The 15,201-nt window shown below is 41.2% G+C and overlaps 1 protein-coding gene across 5 annotated transcripts in view; it reads left to right on the top strand.

Annotated features, from left to right (window-relative positions):
- ST7 (suppression of tumorigenicity 7) overlaps positions 1–15,201 on the top strand; it is a 203,306-nt gene that overhangs the window by 86,453 nt on the left and 101,652 nt on the right. The window contains exon 1 of one of the 5 annotated variants that reach the window (XM_067564250.1): positions 11,696–11,785. The exons of the other annotated variants lie outside the window; for them this stretch is intronic. The gene's annotated coding sequence lies outside the window, so the exon portion shown is untranslated. Of the gene's footprint in view, positions 1–11,695; positions 11,786–15,201 lie in introns of those variants that run through there. 5 annotated transcript variants of the gene reach the window in all.

Below are 15,201 nucleotides of genomic sequence, written 5' to 3' on the forward strand. Positions count from 1 at the left end.
TCAGGGTACGAGGCTTACAGCTTTGGTAATATTAGCACAGAGTATATAGTATGTAGACCATTTTTCTTTCCTAATTCATATTCTGTTACTGTAAATTGGAATAAGCTTCCTAGAAGAAGTGATTTTTGTTTGTATTCCTGCTTTTTCTCTAGCATCATTTCCTATCTGTAAAACATAAAATTTAAAAACATGTATATAATTTTTGAAAATCAATAAATACTTCAGAATCTCAGAGAACAAGATAATTGCAGAACTGCTGCCTATTAGAGTTCTGGCTGGGGTTTGCAGAGTAATCTCTGAGGGGTTTGCCTATTCAAGACTATTAAATTATTCTGGGAAATCTCCCAGGTGAAAAAACCTGCTTGAGGGAAGAGCTAATGACTCCCTGTTATTTAGATAATAATCCTTAGTGCACTTCCAGTAGCAACAAGACTGAAATAGTTGGTACAGATGATGATTTCTCAGCAGACTAAAAACAACATTTTGGAGGAGGAAGTCAACAAAGCCCTTGCAGGAGTCGCTGATTGAAGAGATTCGTTTTCCTGGGATAGGCATTTTGCTAAAGCTCTCAAAGAAGAAAAGGGAAGAATGTATTTAATTAGTTTAGAAATGAAGGCCCTGATCATGCAAAGATTTATGCGAGGAAAAATTACTGGAGAGAAAAAGGAATGCTGGATAATCTTTGGAAGGAATTAATGCAATATTTTTTCTCTTTTCAGCGGGTGTTTGCAGGAGTAAGCAAATCTTTCCCTGATACATGTCAGCTAAATATATTTTGAATATGGGTATAAAACAATAATCATCTCTTGATTCTGTTTCAAGCCTGCAAAGCATTTCATGTGACTGCCTTTGGCTCCTGTTGACACTGGCATTCTCTCTGCGGCAGCTCTCTGGCGAGCCTCAGCCCATACACAGAACTCACACTCTTCCCTTGGGATGTTTCAGGTTAAGTTCCCTTCTGGCAGCCTGACTTTAGCAAGCTGAGAAGGTCTTTAGCAGTATCTTCTCTCTGCTAATGGCACTTCTCATGTTCAGTGCTCAGACTGGGCTCCTCTTCAGTTGCATCTCTTTGCCAGGTGAAAAAAAAATAAGCCACATGCAAACTGCATAACTCTTTCATGGCCTCCATTTGTCCTTGATGGTGCCTCTCCTTTTTTGGAGCTCTGACTGATGAGCGCCTCCTTCCCAAGTTTAGTTTTAGCTCTTTAAAAAAATGAAACAACAAGGAGTAGTAAGATTGTGGGATAGGCAGTGCTTAATCTGTAATGAAAGAGGTGCTGGGGCTCAAGCAATTTTTTTACATTCATAACTGATGCAGCAAGCCCAGAGGTGCTGAAGCTATGAACTTGCAAGCCGAGAGGTGCCGGGGCTCAGCCCTGGCAAAAATTAATCACTGGTAATAGGTGTCTTGGCTCTTTAAAGACCCAGTATTGTTTGCTACAGATAGATTTTATGCTCTTTCTCTTCAGGGCTTTTTAGGTCTGAAAAATTGTGTTAGCAGCTCTCAAAGCAGTTTTCCACCCTTATCACCTTCACATGTCCTCTTTCTCTACAGCTCCTCTTTGCTCCTCCTAACTTAACTCAGACCAGCAAGTTTTCTTCATAGAGCACCATAGGAAAAGCTATCCTGCCCCCCGTGCATGCTGATAGGAACTGTCTGTTTAGAAGTACTGACTGAAATATCAGTCTTTGAATATAATCAGCTATTTTCTGTTTTATACTGTGAGAGATTAATTTTCTTGTGTTTGTAAGAGAGAACACCTGGAAGATTTTCCCTCTCCAAGGAAGGTTAAAGTAGAGTTCACTCTACCCATATTTTATGATGCTTTTTTTATGAAAATGCAATCCAGGTTTGCAAACAAGCCCAAAGCTTCCCTTTTTTTCTTGACTGTATAATAACAGGTAGCTCTTTTTCCCAAGCCCTTTACAAAGTGTAATTCTTATTTTGCAGACAGGGAAACTGAGTCACAGAATGGCAAACATTGCCATTGCCTGAGATCACACAGCAGGTCAGGGGTGAGGCAGGGAATAGAGCCCAGGTCTCCCACCTCCCATTTCAGAAGCCATGTTCCCTCATTGGCTGCATATCAAAATGTGGTTCTTTTTAATAGGATCTCCTAGCTGGAAAAGAAACTCTCCTTTTGGTGCTATTTCTGTACATTGAGTAATGAGCAATAATGGTTTCGTTAGTCATTTAAATGCCAGAATGCAGAGCACTTAGACACACTTAGCAGGTTTAAAAGTCCCAGTATTTCTGAGGAGACTGGCAGTCTGAAAAGCATTCAGCTGTACTTGTAGGGTTTGCTTTCATATTGGCCTTTCACAAGGGCCCATTAAGATGCTAGTCTCTGAAGAGTTATGTTGCGGAAAGAGTGTGTGTGAGAGACAGAGAGATGGGGGTTCTCCACTTCTAAAAATGACCGAAGGGTTTTTCCCTCAGACTTCCCAGAAACATTCATCTCTGCACTGAGACCAAATGTGGGAAGTTTTAGCCGCAAAGAAAATTTTTCAGAATATTCTGCGTATGTAAACACCAAGGGTAGCTGCTCAAGTCAGGGCCCAGGAAGGCTGCACAGGAGCATGTAGGCAAATTTTAATCCCACTTATGTCCCCTGTGCACCCATACAGTTTTTAGTGTTGGTAAGCTTTTTGTGATCCTAAATGGAAGATACTATAGAAGTGCAAATTATTATAACTAATCACACATTACAGTGGAATGCTGTCCTCTTTCTGCCATATCGTACTTACCGAATATTTCCAGCAACTAGTGCAAGAAAGACAGGCATCAAGTCGCTAATCTCACAGAAACATTCTAAAAAAACTCAGTTTTCCACACTACAAGACCTACGCTTCGGCCATAATCAATTATCTGCAGCCTGGTATGGAATGCCACACAGAACATTTCCCCACTGCTTGATTTGTAACAGGTGGTATATGCAGAAGTACTGGTTATAATTAGTCCTGTTACATTTATATTCATGCACATGACTCTCACCTTACCTACTGTCAGTGCCCTGTTTGCTTAACTAATACAGCATTGCATGTTTCATTTCTGTATCCAAGTTATTCAGCTGGAGAGAGAGAAAAGCTGAAAGAATAATTGGTAGATAATACTAAGCACTTGAATTGGCACACTTGTGCACAGTTTCTGGGAACATTGATGTTTGATGCAGGCCAAATGAGAATTCTGTGTGGTGCTGAAGCGGCCCTAACAAGGTGTGCATCTGACTCTTATTCTGTGTGTATTGAGCCGCTTTCTATTCCTTCTTGCAGTCACAATGTCAGCCACCTCTGAAGACATTCAGTAATTTTTTTAAAAGAAAAGGAGTATTGAACAGGACAGTCAGCGAGCGTTGCGCTCAACCCTCTCCTGAATTTAGCCATGATTCATTTTTAGAACAAAAGCATCAATTATTCAATAAGCAAAATACTATATGCATTCATCTGTCTTTTTCTCTGGAAGATTACTAAAGACTAAATCAAAATCTTTATTGTTAATGTTTATTAGCAATCCCTCAGCCCTTTGTAATTTAAATACTGTAATGAGGAAATGCACTTTATATATTTCCCACTCCTCTATGTGATAATGTTCCAATATTTAGGTAGGGCTTTTTTATCCCAATGCACTTTAAGGATGATGCCCCTGATCCTGCAATGAACTCCCATGTAGGCACAGGAATCCACTCACACAGAGGTCATTACAGGATTGGGGCCTATATCAAGGATCAATTCATCCATTACTGAAATGCAGCCATCTCTGGGGTGAAACGCAATAACAATACTCTGCAGTTTTTGGACAGAAGTGAAGTATGTCTTATCCAGTTAAACCTGCTGGAGGAAGGTAGGCAGGCAAAATCTATTTACCCAGGTTGGCATTTGCCCAGGGGACTCTAGTTAATACCCTTCTTACAATGAGTAATGTAGGTTCTTTGAGTGTGTGTCAGTGTGGATACCACTGTAGTTGCACATATGTCTCGAGTGCGAGATTTTTTGACTAGCAGTGCCTAGCAGGGCAACACATGTGCCCTGAGCCTCTTCATGCTACCATATGAGGGCATAAAGGGCTAGGCAGCTGCAGCCCTTCCTCAGTTCCCTCTTATTGCCCATGGCAGCAGGACAGAACCTGGGGAATCTCTAACCACTAGTTCTTAGCTCAGGCTAATCTTCATAATCTTCTGCAAATCATCAGAAACATTTCCGATCTCTTGCCTTGACCTCCAGGAGGCCATCCCCAGCTGTCTGGACCAAACTTCACTGGCCAGTCACTCTATACTGGGCTTCTCTAATGATGGACTCAAAACCCGTGGGCTTCAAGCCCTTTCCATCCTGTGATGGACTAAGCCCTCTGAAGGATGGGCACAGTAGGCATCTCTTCTGTCTGAGGGAATCACACATTCCAAGCAGATGCTTGGTCTGCTTATCCTTCTCCACAAGGCCTCATGGATCATGAGATGAAAGGCTGAAACTTCTCCTTCTGGAAGAGTCCATGAAGGTCTCATTAGACCGAGAGGTAACCAAGCTCTAGAATCCTACTAATAGACAAGCCAGCATCATCTAGAACTGCACTGAGCAAATAAACGATGCTTAAGACAACCATAGAGACAACAGTGCTGAGGAAAGAACTGGCAACCAACATTAACACCGGCAACACAACTGGCATTCGTGCCAACCTTTACTTCAATGTCAAAGCTGAAACCAATACTCCAGGTGTCAAAGTTTAATACCAAAAGGGGTCACTCCAAGAACCAAGACAGAAGGAGCTGTTTCCTTCCATAGGGACAGGTAGAGCAAAGCCTACGGAGAAAACTCCAGCCCCATATGGCATCAGGAAATGGAGAGAAGGAGCAGACTGCAATGCAGCAGAGTTTGCTGACTCCAAAGATGCTCCGCTTGGCACTGACCCCAGCCCTGCGGGATGAGGCATGAGCAGAACGAGGTGCACCATTGGTGACATGACATCTGTTGGTACAGACTCCACTACTGAAAGTGCCTTACACATCACTGTTGCCCCTAGAAGAGTTCTCCTCCTCACCATCACTAGGACATATGTTCTCCTCATCACTGAGCAGAGAACCTTCCCTACTGAGGTCTGTGATTGTTACAGCTGAGAAACCTATGGGTTTCTCCTAAAGGCCCCAGTTATCATCAGTCCATTGAGACTGGCATGAGTTCAGTCAACAATTCGTGAGCCTTCCGTACTCTTACAGAATGCCACCACGGCTCTGTGTGGGGTACTGGATCCACCTTCACAGGAATTGAGGAGTCGGCCTGCACCACTGACGAAGAGAAAGAGGACTCCCTCTTCAATGGCATCCCTGGCTAGACCTCTGACATCAGAATATCAAGAGAATTTGGATCCAGGGATGGAACAGCACCAGCACCTCATCTCACCACCTGAGGCTCCCTCCTCCTCATCGCTAGATGAAGCAGCATTCTTGGCACTGGCTGACTTTAAAGCATTTCAGGAATTGCTTGTGTGCATTGCTGATACTCTGAACATTGAGATTTTGGTCATCTCAGAGCAGTCCCACAAGCTGTTCAACATCCTGTCAACTACTAGTCCAGTTAGGGCCGCCCGCCCCATTAATGAGATCTCACTAAAGCCCTGTGACAGATGCCAACCACTATAACACCAATGGCAAAGTGAGCTGAGAAGAGGCACCAGGTAACCCCTTTGGGTTTTGAGTACTTCTGCACTCACCCCAACACAGACTCCTTAGTCATATGAGCCACACAAGAAAAGTTGACATCAAACAGAAGTATGCTGGAGTACAAAGACCCCAAATGCCTCAACCTGCTTGGGAGAAAGTCACGCTCCTCAGCTTTGCTATAGCCGTGTTTGGCTAACTGCCAGGTCTGCTGGCGAAATGTGACTTTCTAACGTGACACAGGATGATCTTCCTCACCAAGTTCACTCATGACAGAAAGGAGTTTAAGGACATAATAAAGTAAGGCTCAAATTCATCCCTAAGGTGGTCTTGGAATTCCACTTGACCCAATTCAACAGCTTACCAGTTGTCTTGCCAAAAACACATTCAACCCTGGGAAAGAACAAGCTGTGTACTTGGATGTTTCCAGAGCCCTACTCTGTTATCTCAACAGGGCCAAGCCATTTAGGCTGTCTCCCCACCTCTTGGTGGCCATGTCCGACTCATTAGAAGTCTAATCTCTTTCGTCACAGAAAATCTCAAAGTGGATCACACATTGTAGTTCCACCTAACCTAAATTGGTTGGCAAGCCTCTCCCTCTGAACATCAATGCGCACTCCGCCAGGACACAGGCATCATCATCCACCTACTTCAGATATGTGCCTGTCTCTGAGATCTGCAAGGCAGCCATGTGACCCACTAACTTCTGTTAAACATTATGCATTTAACATGGCAGCCTGATCAGATGCCAAATTTGGGAGAGCAGTATTTCAGTCTGTGTTTGAAAGATACAGCTGACAACCCACCCTGTCTAGGGAGGATACTGCTTACCAGTCACTACAATGGGAATTCACACTGATGCATACTCAAAGAAGAAAAAACGGTTACCTACCCTACTGTAGCTGTGGTTCTTCGAGACCTTATATATAGTTAGTGTAGATCCTACAACCCACCCTTCCTCCCTGCCTTTTGTAGTCCTCAGCAGTATGGGCTTTGAATTGCAAGGGAATTTAGGGAGGCTTGCAGACTCCCTGTTCTTTATGTTGTCCCGTGGGAGTACAAGGAGATACAGGGTATGTGTGTGGCCCTTATGGAGACTGCTAGTCAAAAAAATCCGGTTTCACATGCATGAGGCACATGGACATCTACAGTGGGATCCGCACTGACTATAACATCTTGAAGAACCACTGTTCGTGTGGGGTAAATAACTATTCTGTCTTTAAAAGGACCCCAACTTAGCAAACACACTTGTCTTAGAGGTTTTTTACCAATGTTTCTTACAAGTAACACCTACATTTACTAGAACTGAAAAAGAATAGAGGAAGAAAATACCTCAGGGTTGTTCAGCTTCTTTTTCTTTATGCATTTGACAACACTGTGTGTGGTCAGTTTCATTGATCCCCTTGCATAGTCAGTTAATTTCCCTTGTTGTTTGTGTGAGTCTTTCACACAGCAACAGATATCAGTTAAAGATGCTTAAAATAGAAATATATGATTAATGTAAAAACCACAAAAATTGTCCGGAGGACATAGGGGCAGAGGTACCACTTTTCTCTCATTTTTTAAATGAACTAGATTTTACATTGATGGGTTTTTGGTAACCATTGGTAATCAGGACTGAAGAATCAGTGGCCACTAACTCCATTACTGACTGAAAGGGAAGAATATCACTTACTGAATCAACAACAAGCTGCTCACTTAATGCAGCACCATAGTGCAGGTGTCTGTTGGAGATCTCCCACCCAACAACTGACGTCACCCAGTTCTGCTTACATGGTTTGCTCCAGCAGGGTTATAGGACAAGTGGAATGGTTGCAAGCTAAACTTGTAGGGTGGAAAAATGTTACACTATTCACAAGAGAAACTCTTGTTCCTTTTTATCTCCCCAACCCATCCAGCCAGTTTGTGTAACTATATCTATCTATCTATCATCTATCTCTGAGTTTCTTTTAACAATAAAAACACATGACCCTTCTAAGCCTTTAAGACTACATAAAGACCCCTTTGCTAGATGTTTGTTAAACCTCCAAAGGTGCTTAGGGACTTAATTATATAGATTATTACTGTGTTTGACATATAAAACAATACCAGAACGGTCCAGACTTGAATAGCGCACTTCAAATGGATTGCAATGTTTTAAGTGACATTTATTCATTCCACTTTTTCGTGGTGAGGGTGTTTGCAGTGTGTTGTGCTTTCCGCTATTTCTTTTTATAGAGTCATAGATTCTAAAGCCAGAAGGGACCACTGTCATCATCTAGTCTGACTTCCTGTATAGTGCAGGCAATAGAATTTCCCAAAATGATTCCTAGAGCATGTCTCTAAGCAAAACATCCATCTTGATTTAAAAATTGTCAGTGATGGAGAATCCACCACAAACTTTGGTAAATTGTTCCAATGGTTAATTACTCTCACTGTTAAAAACGTAAGCTTTATTTCCACTGTGAATTTGTCTAGCTTCAGCTTCCAGCCGTTGGAGCATGTTATATATTTCTCTGCTAGATTAAATTATTATTGAAACATTAAATATTTGTTCACCATGTAGGTACTTACAGACTGTAATTAAGTCATCTCATAACCGTCTCTTTGTTAAACTAAATAGATTGATCTCCTTGAGTCTATCACTATAAAATAGGTTTTCTTATCTTTTAATCAGTCTCCTGGCTCTTCTCTGACTCCTCTCCAATTTATCAACATCCTTTTTTAATTGTGGGCACCAAAACTGGACACAGTATTCCAGCAGCAGTCACACCAATGTGAAAAAACCTCTCTATTTCTAAGATTTCCCTGTTTATGCATCCCACAATCGCATTAGCTCTTTTTGGTCACAGCATCACACTGGGAGCTCATATTCAGTTGATTTTCCACCCCTACCCCCAAATCTTTTTCAGAATCATTGCTTCCCAGAACAGAGTCCACCATCCTGTAAGTATGGCTTACACATTTGTTCCTAGATGTACACATTTACATTTAGCCATCTTAAAACACATATTGTTTGAAGCCTGTTGCAATTTGCAATGCTTTAAATTAAATATCCTGTATGTGTACCGCATTTATGCAAATCCCTGTTACACAAAACAGGATTGGCTTCCCCAAAGGTCATCAGGACCAGCATGTAGACTTCAGTGATATCTGCAGAGCTACCATAGAAACCTCCCAATTATCAAAAGCTTTTGATACCCTCTGAAACCCCCAGATAACTTAGGTTGTCTTGTGAAGGTCAAACTTGGTGCTTAACCTTCCCTGAAAATTCCTGGAAATGTGGTAATAGATTTCCTCATACTGCAGCAACCTTTTCATTTGGTACAAATTATTATCTGAGTGATTCAAAAGGTGGGACGTTAATTATAGGAATAATGAATCACACTTAGTGAAGAAACCATTTTCCTACTTTCAATGCCACATTACCCAGAGCACCAATTATTGAAAAATATTACAGTATCTTTCCTGTTCTAGTGAGCCTCACAGGTAACAACACAGAAAAATGGTGTGATTGTTTCTCTTGATTTCTTCTACAAAACTCATTACATTGGAATTCAGTGATCTTTCTCTGTCTAATGCTGTGTCATTGCACCTTCAGAGGGGCATCAAGAATTGTCCAAACATTTGTCAGTGCTAGAAACATTGCTTTCTCTACAGTTTTACTACAAAAAGAGCTTAAAAAGATAAACACTTCCCCCTCCCCATAAAATCCATTTTCTTTCACTCATCTTTCCAATAAAAAACCAGCAGACATTATATAAGCAGGAAGCACAGATATATTTTCAGTAATAGGATAATGATATTAGCTACTATGCATCCTGGGCGAGTCTCCATGAACTTGCTGCCTCTTATCATTCTAGTGTTGTCCACAAACATCTCACAATTGCTTAGATACCAAGGTGAACAGCCTCTTAGAAATTCCTAAAATAGAGAGGTTAGATAGAGGAAGATTCTTGAGGTAAGAATATCGATTCCTTGAACAAGAGCTGGGAATGCTACAAACACATTTTGCTCAGCCACTGTGAGAAGACACTAATATTGCTCAAGCACAGCCTGTCTGTCTAAGTGCCATGTTGATGTTGACAGTAGAATGGATCAAGATTTTTCATTTAAGATTTTTTTTTTTTTTTTTTTTTTTGACAAAAACATGGCTTTTCAGTCAAATGAGACATTTTCTGTTTTGGAATATCTGTTTCTGATGAAATTTGTAGTTTTTTAAAAAAATACCCAATAACCCAAAACCAAAATAGTCTAATTTTTGGCAACTGAAAATTTGGACCAGACAGGTAAAACTTTTCAGTTAAACCAATAATTTGTGTCTGAGAAGCTGAAAGTTTTCAGTTTTTGATTGCTGAAAACCAAACAATATTCAGTGTTTGTTTTTATGATGAAAAGCTTTAAACATTTTGTAGAAAATGTTCAACAAGGATGAAAAATGTTTTGTTTTCAACAATGTTTTTTTGTCTAATTGTTTGGGAACCAGATTTGCACACCTGGGGAACATGGCTGTGAGCGGCTTCTTGGCCAGGCTGATGCGTTGCATTTCTAGCAGGTCCAACACTATCTGTCGGCACATGCTGGCTTTAAAGGTCCTGCAGGTCGGATCTATTTCCTGCTCCCACCTCCTCGTGGCGGAAGGATTCTCAGCCAGTCACCACACAGCTTACAGTGAGAGGAGTACATGAAGGGAGAAATGTCAGGCTACTGTAAGCATATAGGCTCCTCTTGCTTTTCTCTAAATCCTTCTACTAAGATTTTGCAACATGAATACCCTGTGCCTGCTCCAACCATCCTGCCTTGACGGGTGGGATGGCCTTTTATGTAAGTTAGACTTAGCCACACCAGTAACTCATTTGTTGCTTCCCAGGTGATTGGTTTGTGGTCATGGATAGCTTTTTGGTCATCTGGTCCTTAGATAAAAGGCTAACAAGCAACTCAGATAGGAGACAGGTCTTCTGTCTCTTTGTATCTCATTATGGGACAAGGAGAGGACTAGGGATACACACATGATTATAGAAAGGGACCACCACTTGATCCCAGAGTTCGGAGGTTTTTCTATAACGCAGGAGTCTGTGGGTCTTTTTGTCCTTTGTTGATGTTTAAAAATGCCAGCAGTCAGTCAATGTCTGAGTTATCACCCAGCAGTGAGGGTTATCTATTCTAATCTTAATATCTAAGGCATTGAAACTAATCCTTGTAGCAAACCATTAGTCAAAGACGCTTTTTGAACAAATAATGAACATAATGATCCTTCCAGCTGCAAGTGCAAAATCAAGTGGAATCAATACAGCCATAGCTTCCCCACACTTAGCATGTCAGAAGAGGGCAAAATCTATTCAGTCTGCAGGCTGAACTGTGCTGATCTGGTACTTAGAACAAAAGCCATTAATTGTCTTAAGTGACTCCATATAATGAGGTTTGGTAATTGGCTTTCATTTTAGTACAGCTTTAAAAGGCTAAACCTTATAAACCTATGTAAGAAGACCTCAGTCTAAGGTACAGTTAAGGTAATAAGCACATTAGATTTAACAAACACCATATATCCTCGCTACATCTTTCCAAACTCATTGCAGTACTTAGTACCATTTCATCTATGCAATTGTGCAATGAAATAAACTGAGATAGCATTCCAGCTGTAACATAAATGGGATTGCTTGGTGAAGATGTATTTAGCAAGTTGTAAAGTTATCTGGCTCATCTTGTATGCTGTAGCTTTCCCTCCAGAGAATTGGTTTTTCTCTTGCAGTACATACTCTGGTGCTTTCTCTTAGAAGAAGGAGAAAGACGTAGGTCTAAAAGGAAATAGAGAATGTGGATAAATGATAATATTCACTAGCATCAGCCCAGTGCATCAAAGTTTCCCATCTGAGAACTTACCATATCAGAACTTATCATACTTTTCTCTGGCTGACGTGTACGTGATTATAGAAGATAACCACAACTTGACCCAACAGTTAATGTCTTTCTATAAAACATGTTCTGGTCATGCATGTAAGCAGTTTCCGTTTGAGGTAATGGTGCATGGTGAAGAAAGGAAATCCCCAGTCACAACCACATTGGAGCACTTCCTCAGACAGTATAGCATTAAAGTACAACTAAGAAGACAGAAGTCCTGGCTACCTTGAAATGTTATAGATCTGCAGGATAAAATACACGTAAGTGTTGTATGTTTGCAAACAAAAAAACTAATTATGAAAGAGTTACGGTTGAAAGTGTGTTGTAGTAGAGTCCGGCTAACAACCGGAAACAATGTTACACTTTACCCAAATTCTCCACTTTAAAATGCCCCCAGACAGAATGTCTGGAGAGGAACAGTTAATAGAACCAATCAGTTCATCAGGGCTGTATCACCCTTCATCACTCATTCTCACTCCATCCAGTTTGCACCAGCTGCTCATTCCTACTGTTGTTATTTGTTTTATTACAGTAATGCCTAGCAGTCCCACCTGAGATCAGAGCATTGTGCTAGATACATACAAAAACAGAGTAAGAGAGAGCCCCTGCCCCAAGGAGCTTACACTTGAAAGAGACAAGGCAGACAAAGGGAGGGGGAAGATACACAGGCACAGAAAGGTGAAGTGACTTGGCCAAGGTCACATAGCAGGTCAGTGGCAGAGTTGGGATTGAAACCCAGGTTCAAGGTGCAGAGCAACAGCTGTTATCCCCAACTGCTCGTTAATCCCCAGAAAATGTCTTTTCTTGAGTTTGTTCTTGAATATGAGAAAACCACAAAATATTAGACATATGATTTTTTAATGGGGGTGCAGTTTCAGTTGGTTTGTACAGGTTTTATTGCTGCCAGTACATTAGCCTATCTGAATGCTCAGATTGGCTCAGCCTTCCATTCAGTTTACAATTAGTAGGAGCTATGCAATTAATTCATGTCACCATTGGATTGTGAAGACCAGTGGTAATGTCCCTGCTTTTTTGCAGCATGCTGCCTATGCTAGTACAGCAGATCTGCATCAGCATAGCTGCTTTCATGCAGTATGAACTGGTCTATCTCTCTCCAAATCTATATACTCCAAAATTCATAAGCCAGGGAACTCAAGATTCCTTTAAATACCCATTATCGTAAATAACGACTCGTTAAAGTATTGAGAAATATCAAACTATTTAAAAAATGTTTTAAAAATATGTGTAAGTACAGAAATGTTAATGTTTATTATTGCCAAGAACCACAAACTCTGCATGCGTTTTGATATCCTGGGTTGTACTTCCATATTTGACACCAGAGAATAATTGGCTTGCCTCATCACCTTCCCAAAATGTTGAAAGGAAAAAATGTCAGTGGAACAGCGAGAGGTGTCTGCTTCCAACCAGGATGTTTTCTTACTCAATTAGTTAGGGCTTTTCTTCACTACGGCATTAAATCGACACTGCTGCCATCGATTCAGTAGCATCAATTGAGCGGGTTTGGTCCAGACTTGCTGAGTCGATGGCAGAGTGCTCTCCCGTCGACTCCAGTACTCTACCAAATAAGACGCGTAAGCTATGTCAATGGGAGAGCATCTCCTGCCAGCATAGCATAGTGAAGACAGCACAGCTACTCGATGTAAGGTACGTTGACTTCAGTTATGTTACTTACGTAATGTAACTTGCATAGCTTACATTGACTTGGCGGCGTAGTGAAGACAAGCCCTTAGTATTAATACAAGGCCGTGCTTTGATGATGTAAAGCTCTACGTAGGTTGCCATATATTACTATTCATGTGAAGCTATAGACAGTTTTTATGCCACATTTTTCCACATCATTTTTCTCACCAGGGCCCTGATCCACAACCACTGAGGTCCATAGGAATCTTCCCATTAACTCGAGTGGTTATTGGATCAGGCCCCATATGTCTGAATCTGACTCTGATTCAGGCCTCTTGCTCTAGCGTTAAGGTAGGTGGTTGAACAAAGTGAGTGGGTATCCAGATTTTCCTGGGCACTGCTTACAGAGATGCCAATTGTTTCTGGTAGAAGCAAACACGACAATTCCAAAGGCACTGACATTTTCAAGTTTTGATTATTAATTTACTTCGAGAGGCTTTAGAGAAGGAAGTTACTTAGAATATGTAGGAACTCAGTTACATTTGAAACACACAGATTAGCTTTGTTCAACTTTTAGGTGGTTTTTTTTCTTCTTTGGTAATTTCTTTAAAATATTTGCAGAAGTAAAAACTCTTAATAGCTTCATAGGGAAAACCCCGATTATGGGACTAAGGCTTTTCTTGGTGCAGCACCTAATGTATGGTTAACCTAAAATTTAGCAGTATTGGTGTTACTGGAGTGGGCTGTTTTAGCAAAGAGTGTAAAAATTAACACAAAGACAGCCCCCAGTAAGAGACAGAACATGCAAAGGAGGAGAAATCAGGTGCATTGGCACAAAGAATTGGATCAGTGAAAATCCCCTTCATATAGAATGATTTCCGCTCACATCTGATTATTAAAATAGGAATCAGTATAGACTGTTTGTGATGAAGGCAGTGATGAACTTTCCAAATGCCCTTTGGAGGAATTGGGAATATTCTTTAAGGGTGAAAGTTTATCTCCACCTGCACAAAGTTTGAGCAATTCTGCAGGTCTTAGGGTAGATGAAATGCACCGCCTTCTCTCTGTCCCCTTACGCAGGGATTTGGGGCTACGTGCTCTGTATAAATGTGGATCCGGTATCCCCTCTCCCAGCCTATGACAAGTGCCATGTCAACAACAATCCCCTTTACCCAGGGCCTATTTGGAGTCTGTGTCAAGGAGCCCACTTCCAAAAGCACCGAATGCAAGCAGGAGTGACTTGTCTGATCTACTCCATGGAGAGGCAATCCAGATCTTAAGTGGACAGAGAAGCTTGCACTGTCCCTCTCCACACAGACAAATTTTCCCTGATGTGGAGTTTATTCAGTGTGGTCGATAATGATAAGACCTGAATGACTGTGCATAACTCATCTGCTCTCCAGACAGAACTTTCTCTTTTTGCAGCAGTGCCCTCTCACAACTAAACAGAAAATGCTGCTTTGAGTGAAATGGGCTGTATCAATATTCCACACAGGTGCCCCAGTTTCTAAAGCTAGAATGCACCGTGGCTTTAGTATTTTGGTATCTCACTCAAGTTCCGTAATTAAAACATTGGGAAGTCAAAACCCTCTCGGGTGATGTTTCTAATTTAATATGACAAACTCTAACGCTCTCGATGCAGTTCAACCACTGAAGTAATTGTTGACATTGTAGCAAAGTAATGCCTGGGACACATGTACAGCAATATCTGAGCAGATATTATTTGTAGGAATACATTAGCCTAAGAAGGGCAGGAGATTTAGTTGGCAGACTATAATGTTATCAGTGACACCATCAGGGTTACAGCTTGATTATGTCTCAAGCTTACATTTGCATTCCAGAATATTTTCTTCAAAAGGGCGTGTGGGTGGTTTGAATAGGGCAAAGCTATTATTACAGTATTTCCATTCCTCTTCCTTCTCCGCATAGCTTGGGGCTGGACTTAGCAGGCACTAATGTTTCATAGACAGTTTGTATTTGAAAAGAAATAAGATGGAATGGAAATCCTGAATATTGGACCTGATCCTCAGTTGGT

The sequence above is a fragment of the Emydura macquarii genome, unplaced genomic scaffold (assembly GCF_026122565.2).
Source record: "Emydura macquarii macquarii isolate MOO-44397 ecotype Brisbane River unplaced genomic scaffold, CSIRO-AGI_Emac_v2 contig_2636, whole genome shotgun sequence".
NCBI lineage: Eukaryota > Metazoa > Chordata > Testudines > Chelidae > Emydura > Emydura macquarii.